This window comes from Brassica rapa, chromosome A05 (assembly GCF_000309985.2).
Source record: "Brassica rapa cultivar Chiifu-401-42 chromosome A05, CAAS_Brap_v3.01, whole genome shotgun sequence".
Taxonomy (NCBI): Eukaryota; Viridiplantae; Streptophyta; class Magnoliopsida; order Brassicales; family Brassicaceae; genus Brassica; species Brassica rapa.
The window spans coordinates 18,310,883-18,325,573 of record NC_024799.2 but is presented as its reverse complement, the minus strand read 5'-3'; the positions used below and the strand labels follow the sequence as shown (position 1 = coordinate 18,325,573).

At 30.3% G+C, this 14,691-nt stretch overlaps 1 long non-coding RNA gene across 5 annotated transcripts; it reads left to right on the top strand.

The window, feature by feature from the left end:
- Positions 1-4,624: 4,624 nt before the first annotated feature.
- LOC103868972 lies at positions 4,625-7,277 on the top strand. Of its 5 annotated transcripts, XR_633092.3 has the most exons (7): positions 4,636-5,773; positions 5,848-5,934; positions 6,022-6,219; positions 6,334-6,483; positions 6,565-6,679; positions 6,818-6,843; positions 6,920-7,277. It is a non-coding gene; the product is annotated as an uncharacterized LOC103868972 (long non-coding RNA). The 5 variants fall into 5 exon arrangements; XR_004458111.1 differs by having other exon boundaries at positions 4,625-5,773; positions 6,307-6,483; positions 6,565-6,843; XR_004458112.1 differs by having other exon boundaries at positions 4,626-5,773; positions 6,339-6,483; positions 6,565-6,843.
- Positions 7,278-14,691: the final 7,414 nt, after the last annotated feature.

Genomic DNA, 14,691 nt, shown 5'->3' with positions numbered 1-14,691 from the left:
TTATCAAAATATATACTTACTATTGTGTTAATTTTTTTTAAACACTCATATCTTAGAAATAGTTTAGAAAATATCTTTATATAATTTGCTTGACTAATATTTAATTATCAATTGTTTTTTATCTTAACTTTTTAACTTTTATAATAAAATATTATTTTTAGATAGCAACACAATATTTATAAGAATAATCTTATTTTTTATAATTCTATTATATTATTTTATAATCAATTATTTAATGTAACATATAACATATAAACTTTATTTTAGGTAATAAAATTCATTTTTTAATTATATATAAAATTCAGTACAGATATTGTTTAAAATTCGTTTTTAACATAACATAGAAATTTAATATTATTAACATTCGTTTTTAACTATATACAAGATTAATTAAGGATAATTTTAAATTAATATATTAATAATTCAACTAATAAAAAATAATAAATCAATGATTTAGTTAAAACCTAATAAAAACATGACAAGTAACCAATATTACCTAAAATAATGGAGAACATGACAAATAAGCAAAAACATTTCATAAATAATAGTCTAGATATAATATGTTATTTTAATTGTTTGATGATTGAATTAGCTCATATTCCTTTTGATTTTTAATAGATGAAGTTTTGAAGATCTTCTTGTTTTCAAATTAGATGATGTTTCAGTTCTGAATATAAAATTATTGATTGTAATGCTATATAATATTTTATATTCTGCATATTTTTTATTGTTTGAATTATAGTTAGTTAAATAGTTAATGAAATTTTTATTAAATATATAAAATTAAGTGTTTAGTTAATTTATATGTACTAATGCAAAATGTCAAATAAAAATAAACAGGGAGAATGTTTATGAAGTTTTTCAGCTCTCCTTCAGCACAAGTTGATAGTCAGAACACAAGTTTATGGGTTGGGATAATTATTGTTGAATCTTATTAGTGTATATATATATATATATATATATATATACATATATATAATATGTAAATAAATCTTGGTTGGATCCATAAAAATATTTATAATACTTAAAATCATAAAGATATCGTTTGCTATTTCCCTACTTATTATATCATATATTTTTATTTTATAAATAGAAAGAGTACAATCATTCATTCAACAAGCTTTGTGTGAAAGTTTAAAGAAGAAAAGAAAAACAAGCTTTGTGTGGCCCATTGTGACATGTGTTCTCAATATACCATAACTAATAGTGATGCATATACCAAACAAATTAGAACATTTCAAACACACATCTCTTTCTGTATTAGCATGTCGATAATGATTATAGAATGCAAGTCTCCACTTAGTTTAATTTTTATGCCTTTATTAAATAAGAAGTACTACTAATAAATAGTTGAAAATCAAGCCACTTTATAAAAAGAGACACGTTGAAGAATTGTATAGTACGGTCTTGTTCACGTGTATTATCTTTTGATATTTCCTTAATTAATCTTATACTAGATTTTGATCTGCGCTGGGAAAGCGCAGATTTTTTAGATTATTATATAATACAAAGTTTTATTATATTGAAAATATATAATTTTTAACGGTTATATAATCTACGAATTAATTTATTTGAGATTTTATATGTACACTTTTACATAAGTTTTTTTTAGGCATGAGAATTATATCCGGATCAAAAAAACAAACTGAACCGACCCGAAAATATAGGTTTAGTTCAGGTCTAGAGAATATAATTTATTGGATTTTTTTGGACCCGCATGTATTTGTTTGAGTCCGGGTTCTACCCTTCATCCGATCATAAATATGTTGTGTTTATTAGGTATATTTGGATATTTCGAAAATATTTCCGGTATTATGGATATTTTTTTAAGTTTTTGGTTTACGATTATAGTTTTTGATTTCATGTAAATTTTCAAATTAAAAAAAATTGGGTATTTGGATAAAATTTTGGGTATTTTCAGTTTATCGTGTCAGATTTTGAATAAGATCTTGAATTTTTAGGTATTTGAATTTTTTGAGTATTTGTTTGGAGTTTCAAGTACTTTTCATATTTTGGATATTTTCAGATTTTTTAGATATTTTTGATTTTTCTTAGGATTCTAAATATCCGAACAGATGTGGACGATTATGTCAATATCAGGTTCAACAACATTTTGCTATAGATTTTTAACGTTATTGTACAAAAAACATGGTTGATGAAATATTTTTCTGAGTAAAGGTATCATAAAGAATAATATTAGGATCTGTTAAAAATATTTAAAATATTATATGGTTAGAATGATTAATGGTATTACCAAAATAATAATAAATAGTTATACATGACTCCAACAACTTTTTAATATTAGATTTTTAAAGTCTATTTTCCTTTTAATAGTATTGATTCGTTTTTAAGTGAACTATATAAAAGTATAATATCTAAACCAATAATTTTCAAAATGGTGAATAATCAATACTAATATCGTGAAGTCAGGTTTGGCTTTAACAGAACCAATGAATTTCTATATTTTTTTGAAGGTAACATGACTATTTAAAAAACTCATTTTTAAATGTGAAAATGTCTACCAAACTATAAACGTTTGAAAGTTTACTATATGATATGAGATTTTAGTGGAAAAGTTATATATGATATGCTTACTTTATTATAAAGGAAAGAGGAAGTTAGAATGTACACATATATATCGTGTAACTTCTCTTGGTTTAAATCATATATTATATGATAAAAGTGATAGTATAAAACATTAGTTTCAATACTTTTATGATTAAAAATCAAAATAGTAAATATAGTAATACTAATGATTAGGATTTATGAGTAAGATTTGAATAAATAAAGGAATTGAATAGATGAGAAATATATGGTAATATATTGTTAGTCTAAATTTAAGGTAAGACAAAAAAAAATAATGAGTTAAATGAAATGGCCCAAACAACTTTCATAAGTAGATTTTTTAAAACTCCTTCCCTTTTAATAGGATTGACTAGATTTTGATCCGCGCTTCGAAAGCGCGAGGTTTTTTGAATTATAATCGAAGCGTTATTTTTTTAATTATAGACAAAATTTGACATGAATTAGTATTTTGTGGCTGTTGTACATTATTATGTAACAAAATTGTATAATATTGAAGAAGTGAATTTGTTTAAAATTATATAATTTATGAATTAGTTTATTTGAGATTTTTATGTACATGTTTATATAATTATCTTTCTTAAACCTAGACATTTACTCGAATCTAAAAAAAACGATCGTGTCCGAGTCCAGGGAAATGTACATATTGGATATTTTTTGGACCAGTGGATCTTAGTTTGGACGGATCCTACCCAAAACCCGGTCTGATACCCAACGTACATGAAATGTTGTATGTATATTAGGTATATTTGTGTATTTTGGATATGTTTTTGATATTACAGATATTCTTTTTTTTTTAGTTAAGTTTTCAGTTATACTTTCAGATTTCATGTAAAAAATTTTAAAATATATTTTTGGTTTTATGGGTTATATTTCGGGAAGCATTTCAGATCTTTTTCGAGTACCTGAATATATTTTGGGTATTTGTTGAGTTTGTGGTTATTTTTCAAGTTTCAAATTATTTTAAGGTTTTCAGGTATTTCTAATCTTTACAGATCTTAATATCTGAACCAACCTAAATCTGATATGTACCCAAATATTAAATGTATGTTACATGTATTTGAATTATTATTCTGAACCAACCCGGACATGGAACCAACCTAAACCCTAATTAAAAGAATTCAAATATTTATTGTGTCTAAATGTTTATGATCCAAAAAATCCAGATAAAAAGCAGTTGACCTGAATATCTGAATATCCAGACCTACTCTCTCACTATATCTTGTTTATTTTATAAGAGTTACATTTGTTAAATTGATATGGATTAAGATTTACTTAGTAGATTTTTTTAGCTAATTTAATAGAACATATTTGTATGTTTTCAATAGTTTTTAAACTTTCTTAATAATTATTTTTATTATAATAATTTTTATAAAAATTAAGTTGAGGTTATATATATATATATATATATATATATATATATATATATATATAATTTTGTTTTAACATATGATTTGCCAAACTATTTTTATTAAATTTGAGTTTGTAAATATTTGAAACTATATAATGTAAAATGATATAGTACAATATTTTTAATGATACAATATATATAAATATTGTAGATCCTGAGCATAAAGTTAATTTATAGAATAACTGTTTTATATAAAACAAATAATAATAATAATAATTTTAAAATAAATTTTTGAACCATGTTTTTAGTTGATGGATGATTGTATTATTAGACGTCCATCTTTCCTCATCATGGAAAGATTATATATATAAACAGTAAAATCTCTATAAATTAATAATGTTGGGACTTTGAAATTTTATTAATTTATAAATGTTTTCTTATTTAGATTTTTTATTTTAAGATATATTTATTATAAGAAAAGAAAAATATTTGATTTTAGTGTATAGTCATTAATTTTGTTTTTTGAAATTTGACATTTATATTAACTTTATTATTGTGTTACAAATAAAAATATTAACTTTATTATATTATTTAGTGTGTATAATAATATATATTGCATAGAACTTAAATGTGATTTTAAATATAATATTACTAAATCTCATCAAAAATATATTAAGTGTTAAGAAAATATAAAGATAATTTCATTGTGAATATAAAATAAATAATATAATAATAGGTTTTTACATATATAAAATATGTATACATATAAATTATTATTTTATAATTTAAATGGGATCTTATATTTAAATAGAATATTCAAAAAATATTATTTTATTATTTTATCGATTTACGTCAAATTTTAAACCGATTCAAGTTGGAACCAACGAAATTTATTAATTTATAGAGATTATTAATCTATCGAATATTAGTTTATAGAAGTTCTACTGTATATATATAGTACTAAATTAAATATGTAGTTTATTTTAATCAAGAATTATAAATAATAAAATAACACATATGGACATGCTGCATAGATGGGAATGCACAGAAGGGTGCAACAAACTCACGATATTAATTTGATTCCCATAATTTGATTCCTTTTGACTCTAACATTTTAGGAAAATCTCCATAACTTGATTCCCTCTAATTTCGGTAACAAACTAATGATATTAATAATTAATATCACGCATCTTGTTAGAGGAAAGAATAAAAATCGGTTAAATATATGGTATTGACTAATATATTGTACAAATATCCTACTATATAAAAGGGACTATTTTTAAAGCTTCTTAGGCATGCCACATAGGACAAAATATTTAGGACTATTTTTAAAGCTTCTTAGGCATGCCACATATGACAAAATATTTAGAACCTATCATTTAGACATGTCATCAAGGGTGTTTGTTTTATGGGCTTCGAACCATAACTTTATAAAAATATCGAACCCATTTATAGTTTCCCACATAAAGACCTAAATAAGCCTGTTTTAAGCTATTTCTCTCCATTTTGTCGTATCACCTTCACCAGTCAACGCTATTTTTGGCTTTGATTAGGTTCACCTCTGTATTCCTTCCCTCTCTCTAAACTTCTCCAATAAAAATCCATGGAACTCTTCAGCTCCCCCCTCTCTTCTCATTCTATCGATATCTCTGTAAATAATTGATGCCAGGATCGGGAATCAAACATCGCTTACTCGCTTATTGTGTCTCTCAACCGGCTAATCTTTTATTCAACTGTAGAAAATGTCTGCTTCCGATGCTATTTCTGTCCAGACAGATGTTACCAAGGCCAACTTTGACGATCTCCACGCTCTTGCAAATACGAACTTATAACTCCCCGGTAGAGTCTATTTCCTTTTTCAGTTTTAAATTCACCAATCCAATTGAATCGTAAAATACTTTTCACACTCTCAGATGTTGAACAAATATGTTTCATGTAAGGCTATGACCTCAACTAGGCGGCAGCAACGAATCGTTTGTCGTCCGTTTTTTCATTGAGCTGTAAGTTCATACTCGCCATTTCAAAGTTTCCATGCTTATCTCCATTTATTTCTTCTTTTCCTTAACTTATATTATCTCCAATTACAGTTTGGTCATGCTGTATTTGTCTTTGTGGGATGGCGCAGCCACAAGTTTTTGGGGGAATTTGTGCTCAGGCTATACTACTCACTCTGTCATGGTGGTCATCACGGTGAATCCTAAAATTTTTGGAGGTATTGGTGGGACAGAAGAGGTCCTCCCACGTGTTGAGATCTTCACAGTGCCTCTCCAAAGTCCAACGACTAGGTTATTATAACTCTGTCATCCTATATTGTGAATACTATACGACTTTAGAATTCTCCAACTAATGGTCATTTATTTCTCTCCGTTAAGACCCATAAGGCTTATTTTCTATGTAAGGCTAGGATCGTCGGTGTCCTCCAGCAAAATGGTTGGTCGACATAAGAGGTCGTCTGTCGCTTGCACTGGTTGCAGCAGGAGATTGGACAAATCCAAGACTTCACTACAGTGCAATAGATGTGTTTCACCAAACGTCACTGGAGTCATCAGGTACAGAATAATCATACTCACTCGAAGGTAGAACAATCCAAAAGTATCAACAAACGTCACCACTTCACGCACTTTTACCAGGTTCCATGTCGAGTAGCCTTTAGATGATGGCTACGAAAATGCTGTATTTGTGGTGTCTGACACGGAGATGACCAAACAGACCAAGAAAGATGCAGCCACAATGGCTCTTGAGGAGGTTAGCTTCCACCCCAGCACTCCATTCATCTTATATTTTTAAAATGGTTAAGGTTGCTCTCATTGACTCACTAAACTTAAACCTATTTTAATTTCACCCCCAACCACTGAACCTTCACCGTCTCTTCAATCACTGAAGATGTGGCTCTCAACACACATTCAGAGGTTGGCTAATATAAGTTTTAATTGAATTATTGTCTGGGGAGCTCTAAAACAAAATACATGCAAAACTGTTTTTCAGGTTGCAAGCAGCAGCAAAGCACCACAGGTGTACGACTAATCGGAACAACCACCAGCATCTGGCAACTTCACATGTGATGCATACACGAAAGAAATGGACGGTGAGGCAGCAAAACCACCAAGCTTTGGAGACGATGAGAACACCCGCAAGCGCCTGTGAGTAATATTTTTCAAGTCCAACAATGTCATTCCCACTTAACTTCTGTACCTTAAATAACTATTTTCCATGTTTTTTATTCTTCCATCTTTGGTTATTTTTTTGAATTATCTGCAAACTATCTTCTGTTTAACTGTTACTTGGTTCTAAAATAAAGTTTTTTTAATAAAGGGAACGTTGACGGCCATACCTTGGTCTATTTTAAGTGGTTGTATCTTAAATTAAATAACGCCAATACAATCAACATATAAGAATCTGATGCCGTCTTATTTTTAAAAGGACCACCACAATTTGACTAACATATTCGAGAGGTTTGGTGGCGAGGTATTCGGAGTACAACAACACACAAGCCCACTTCATCAAAGAGTTGAATACTTTCATGCTAAAAAATAAAAATCTTGGTTTCCATCGCTTCTCAAGAAAACAACCCAAAATATGTGCTCATCCTCTTAGTGAAATCTATTTCTGAATCTGAAGTTTGGTAATGTCTTTAAACTATCTCCTACTCGGTGAATAGTTACTTTTATTTTAAATAAAGAGGAACGTTGACGTGTCTTTCCGTATTTAGCAAAACAAACCTCTCCTTTATTTATGCTGGAATACATATTCAGAAAGTAAAACGGGTTAACTTCTACACAGCCTATCAAACTACGAAATGGCAACAAGCTAGGTTATGTCTTACAGCAAAACACGACAACTTTTAAATTAACTTATCAGTTCAGTGATTTTCTCAAATCGAAATTTTAAAGCCCAACTAATGCTCATAACTATTTTCACTCTAAGATTCATATAGATCGCATAATTAAACTATCATATATAATAGCCGACCTCATCAAGCTTTATAAACTTTTTTGTTATTTTTTTCTTTATAAACTTTCTTATTTCCTACAAGAAGCCATAATCAAAGTTTAAAAACAAACACTTAAAAACTAAGCATTGTAATTGAAGATATTAAACTATTTGATGGAAAATGAACATTTTCTTATACACATGGCAATGTTATCAATTACTTAGGTCTATTCCAAATTAAACCAAAATCCCCGCTTGCGCGGAGGCCAGCCACTAGTGCTATATAAAAGGGACTAAATCCCTAATTTCTAAGCCTTGCCACATGGACAAAATATTGTGAACCAACCAAAATACCATATCATCCGGACTGGGCTTGAGTTAAAAAAATAAGCTATTTTTGAAGCCCATTCGACCCATTTCGAAGCCCATTCTTGAGCCATTCTCTCATAAGCATAATTCCGTGTTCTAAATATCCCGTGTTAAATTTTTTTAAACACTCATATCTTAGAAATACTTTAGAAAATATCTTTATATAAATGTATTTTCTTGAATAATATTTAACTATAATTTCGCCTGAGACGGGGCTTCCTTAGAGTGGACAGAGACTGATCTTTTTGTATCTTTTTAACTTTTATAATAAAAATATTGTTTTCAGATAGCAACAAAATATATATAAGAATTATCTTATTTTTTAGAATCAATTCTTTAATATTAATATAGCATATAAATTTTATATGATTAAATAAAATTTGTTTTTAACTATATATAAAATTCATTAAGGGTATTGTTTTAATTAACACATTAGCGAATCAGTTAGAAATTAATAATAAATCAATAACCTATCTAAAAGTTTAAAACCTAATAAAATATGACAAATAAGAAAAACTAACTAAATTTTAATATAAAATAGAAATTTAATATTACTAAAATAAAATTCATTTTTAATATATATATAATATTAATTAAGGGTATTTTTTAAATTAATGAATTAGTGACTTAGCTTAAAATAAATAATAAATCAACGATTTAGCTAAAACCTAATAAAAACATGACAAATAAGCAGATTTACTAAAATTATGGATAATATAAAATATGATTTATTCTTTAATACAAAATTAAAATAAGAGTTTTGCTAAATCAAACATAAGTTTGCCGTATCGGTGTTACAAAAAAAACAATCATTAATCATTAATAGTGTCGTAGGAATTATGTATTTCTCATTAGCGAATAAAATTTAAGCAGAGTGTTGAAGGATAGCTCAACGTATAGACGAAATTATGGAGATTGATATGGGAGTTGAGGTAACGGACACAACTGTTCCTCCGCAAAGAAACGCTCCTGCTAGACATCCTGGATAAATGAAATAGACATATCTATACTTGGCTTTGTGTTAATGGATGGTGACTTTCCAATGATATTTGGAGCAAGGGCTGATATACACACACCAAATCACCACTGCAAGCGGAAGCTGAAAGTTTGCTATTGGCAATGCAAATGATACTGAAGTTTGGACACAAAGAGATAGTCTTTCAATCGACTGTGAACAACTGGTTATACTCATTCAAAAGGAGGAAGATTGGCATGCGCTGGACTCGGAGCTCGACGAAATACAGGCTGTATCCAAATAATTTTCTGAACTTTCTATTGCTTACCTAGATCTTTAAAATTCTGTACGAATAGCCTAGCAAAAGGTATCCGATCACGCGCATCTCGATCAGCTTTTGCAAAACCCTTTTGCACCAAGTTGGCTAGCCCCACAAGCTAGCATGAGGGTGCCAAAAAAAGAGAATAATGTTGAAAGTAAAACTAAATATCCCAATGAACAAATTTATCAAAAGTCCATATTTATGTGGATGTCTATATGGGACAAACAATTTTTTAAAACAATTATAGAATATAGTCACGAAAATCAATCCTAAAATATATAATTTAAGAAAACCTTTTAAACAAACCATCAAATTTTTCAATATTACACCAAATAAGAATATAAAGACCAACTATATTCTCTTCATGTATAATGTGTTGTGGTAAGATTCAAAAAAATTAACTTACTTTACAGTAAGGGAAAATTAGATTTTTTATTCCAAATTTACAATAAAAACATAACATTTTATAAAACTAAACAATTGACATAATAGTACAAAAATATGAAAAAAAAATCAAAATACTATCTGCGCGTAGCGCGGACAAGGACCTAGTATAAGATAAGACAAATAAAAATTAAGTCTAATGAAAGAGTCCAAATAACCTTTATAAGTAGATTTATCAAGACTGCTTCCCTTCTAATAGAATAGATTCATATGTATTAGTCTATTTGCGGAGAAGTGGCCGATCAAATAAGCAAAGGTTTATCAAATTTTCAATTACTATAATTGCCTTTGCAAAGTGAATTTCTATCACATTTTGCTGCGTGTATGCTAATCAAAGGTGTAAATAGCTTTTCAACAAATTTCACTGGTCTCATACATGAACCAGAAAATAAAACAATATATGGCACTATTACACTACATACATTTGCTTATATATATATATATATTAGCATACGAATGACCATATCAAAATTTTGGGAATTTTTTTTAGAATCACATAAAAGATAATTTTTTATTATTCTTCTTTGTAGCAAAGCTGGATTTTTCTTTTTTCAACGACACAGTTGGACTATATTTTCTAAGATAATTTGTCATATATATGCTTAAAACAACGATATATCATTTGATTGCCACAAAATCTTAAACATGCCATGTTATTAAAATTAACGCCATGCCATTCAGTCTTAGAAGCCAATCCACAAACTTGATGTTGATATATACTCCATTTCGTCTTTTGTGTTCGATATACGTGGGAATGCAAAAATGTAATCGCTCAGAAAGAAAAATCTAACATAACATGTATCATCGGGCAATTGTCAATAATAGCACCTTTTGAAGTTTATGTCTCAAAAATAGCATTAGAAGGAGAAAGTCACAAAAATGACATTCATTAAAGAGTAAAATATCTATAATACCCTTGGTTTAAAATTAAATAAACAAACTAAAATAAATAAAAATAAAAAAAATAAAAAATAAAAATAAAAAAAATAAAATTTTTTTTATAGTTTCAGATTATATGTTTTCAGATTCGAAATTTTTATAATTTTTTTTCAAAAAAAAAATTTGAAATTTTTTTTATTTTTTTCAGATTTTATTTTTATAATTTAAAAATACTTTTTGAAACTGTTTTTAAAATTTTTATTTTTTATTTTATTATTTATTATTTATAAAATTTTAAACCCTAATTCCAAAACCCCACCCCTTAACTCTAAACCCTAAGGTTTGGATTAATTAACCCTAGGGGTATAAGTGTACATTACCTCTTTAATGAAACCTATTTTTGTGACTTTGAGCCTTGAGTGCTACTTTGGGAACAAAAACTTGGTTTAGTGCTATTCTAGTCTTTTTCTCTGTATCATCTGTGAAAACTAAAAATAAAAGAAAACAATAGCTATTAGAATTTGGATACACAAGAACAATTAATGTAGATTGATTGTTTATTCCACATATACGATATTCAGTAAAGGATCAATAAGATATTTTCCTGTTATTAAAGAAAAAAAATGTTCTAAAATACATTGTAGGTTTTTTTTCTATCTTCATTTGTGGACCAAACCTACCCCATGTATATATAAAGATGTAACCTAACCTAACTCTCTAAAATCGGATTTTCTTTTGCACGCACATTACAAGTCCACCAACAAACATCAAGACCAATATCTTCAAAATCACAAAAGGAGTAACTAAGGGGTCATGAAGATCTCATAAAACAAAAGGAAGAAAAAGAAAAAGGAGTCACCTGAAAGAATAAAAAGGTAAGATGTCTTCAAAGTGTCATATGTAAGAATCAGTGTTGTTTTCTTTTTTCTTTTTGGTTGGTTAAAGAATGCCCCCAACACTTGCAACTATACCATTCTGTAAAGTCCTCTTATTACAACATAAAAGAGGAAGGCAGAAAGATTATGTATATTCCATGGACCATATCACCATAAGGTTATGGGGCCATTGCTTTACCATCTTGTAATGATTATAAACATCCTCAGATGATATTACAATCCTAAAACCGATGGGCCCATTGCTTAAATATAGTCCTCTTATATGTATTTATTTATAATCAATTTATTGAAGCCACAAAAGAAGTTATTTGTGTCTGTAGGAGTTTATAATCGGTGGGTGAATGGTCAGTGTTTTACCGACGGTGAAGTGTCATGGTTTAATAATGGTCACCTTGTCGGTTTGGTAAAGACACATCAACTTCGCAGTTTGCACCAGTATTGTTTCCCCCCTTCTTCGTCCCGGTTTTGGGTTCAGAATCAATACCCAATAGCTTGGCTGGAGTTCTTGGCTTCCGTTGCCTAACCCAATTGTAATACTAAATTGCTTGGCCGGTTACTGCGCTTCCGTTGCTTAGCCGAAACCTCGTGAAAAAACAATCTATCTTTTGCGAATATCAATGTGAATGTCTTCTATGATCCTGTTCCACCAAACAAAGGTATGCCATATAACCTCCTACATTGGCATAGCTGATGATATTCTTTCTGGAGCTGTTTCTCAGGTAGATTCAGGTGATAAAAACGATTTTTAAAAGTCTTGGATGGAGACATTGAGACACAATCACTTACGTCTGGGGGAAAGAGCAAGAAAAAGAAAATGATAAGCAAAAAGATTAAGAACGATTATCATTTGGCACTAATTCCACAGAGCTTCTCAGATGAAGTTATTGAATTCAAAAAGTTTAGCAAAAGCTTTCACAGCCATTTGCTAAATTTATGTTTTCAGGATGCCATAATATATAAGGATAACAGTGCAATGTCATTCATACAAGGTTTCAATAGGGCACATCAGTTTAGTAATTTGGATGACACAACGGTGGCATGGGATTTCCATTAGAACTTTCGCTGGAATTGCCGAAGTAGACATCACAAGCATCAACAAGAAAAAAATTGAAAATTTTGAGTTGGAATTGTCATGGATTGGATAGTAATTATACTATAAGCTATTTGAGGGAAATACAGTTAAAACACAAAACATTTCTATTCTCTCTGAAACCAAGTAAGAGTTTGATTTTGTACAAAGCTCTCAGTTTCATTTTAGTACAATCAACTTCATAGAATAAATCTTCAGGGGAAATATGAGGCTTAGCTCTGTTCTATGATTCAAATTATAAGGTTAATATTATTTGCACATATAATAAACATTGATATAGAACATAATGAGAAGTTCATATTTTTATCATTTATCTATGGTGACACAATGCAAGAGTTAATGAACCAAGTGTAGAAGTACTCGACTCGATATCGCCTTGGATTGCACTCGTGTGTTCGACTCACTTAGTCTTCTATCTCACTTTACTCTCGTTTGTTTGTAGATCGCGACTCTACTCTCTCTCGAAAGAAGCAAGAAGAAAAGAAAAGTAAAAGCGATGACACAGAGCAAGTTTTTAGAGTTCCCCAGACCTTGGGTACATCTCCTTCAGGATCGGCACCTGGAATTCACTATCTCTCTGATTCTGTGTGATTACAAGAGCTTTTTTTGATTGACAACAATGGCTATCAGCCAGCGCCTTATATCAACAGAAGATAAGGACGTTAGGTTGTTACGCGGATGTGATCCTCTGCGACGCAGACTCTCACTTGCTCTTCTGATTTGGGCCTTCTTCAATCACCGAGGCCCAAGTGTTGGCCCAAGCGTATTCAGCCTTCTTGCCAATCTCACAATCTCCACCTTGGAAAGACGGCTGAAACGGCGAGCTCCGACCAAGCTACCACCGTGACGCTGTTACCGGGTCACCACTACCTTTGCCGATCCTGTTTTTCCTCCGGACTCTTTTGTCATTACTTCAAGTCCTCAACGAACATTCTTTCGTCACTACCGTCTCTTCTGTCTTCCGAGACACAACTCACCACCGTCGTCTTCTCAGTTCCAAAGACAACTGCTTCCTCCGTGAAACGTCAAGCTTCCAGAACGCCTAGCTTAGCTAAGCACCCTTCAAATTTTTTTCCAGGTAAAGTCTTCGTTAACATATCAGCTGGATTCACTGACGTATGTATCTTGATAACTCTGACCTCCCAGTCTGCTATAACTTCTCTGATGAAGTTATACTTCGTCTTGATATGCTTCGTCTTCTCTCTGTACACGAAGTTACTTGCTAGATAGATTGCGCTTTGTGAATCACAGTGGATGTCTACCACATCATCACTGAGCTTCATTTCTTCACAAATACCTTTGAGCCAGAGACCTTCTCTAACTGCGTCTGAAAGAGCCATGTACTCTGCTTCCGTTGTTGATAGAGCTACCACCTTTTGTAGGGATGACCTCCAGCTGACGGTGTTCCCTCCAACAGTGAAGACATAACCGGTAATGGACCTGCTTTTGTCCAGATCAGAAGCATAATCTGAGTCACAATACCCTCTTACCCTCATGTCTTCTCTTTTCCTAAAGGTTAAGTTTACTCCCAACGCTCCTTTAACGTATCTCATAACCCATTTCACAGCTAACCAATGTTCTGTGCCAGGTTTGCTCATGAATCTACAGATGAGACCTACTGCATACGCCAGGTCTGGTCTCGAACCCACCATGGCATACATCAAGCTGCCAACTGCGCTTGAGTAAGGTACGTTCTCCATATCTCTACCTTGTTTTTCTTCATCTGCTTTGGATAGACTCTGTAGCTTGAACTGTGAACCGAGCGGTGTACTGACTGCTCTGCAGTCCATCATACCGAAAGTCTTTAGGACCTTTGTTAGATAATCGTTCTGAGATAAGACCAATGTGCCCTTTGACCTGTCTCTGTGGATA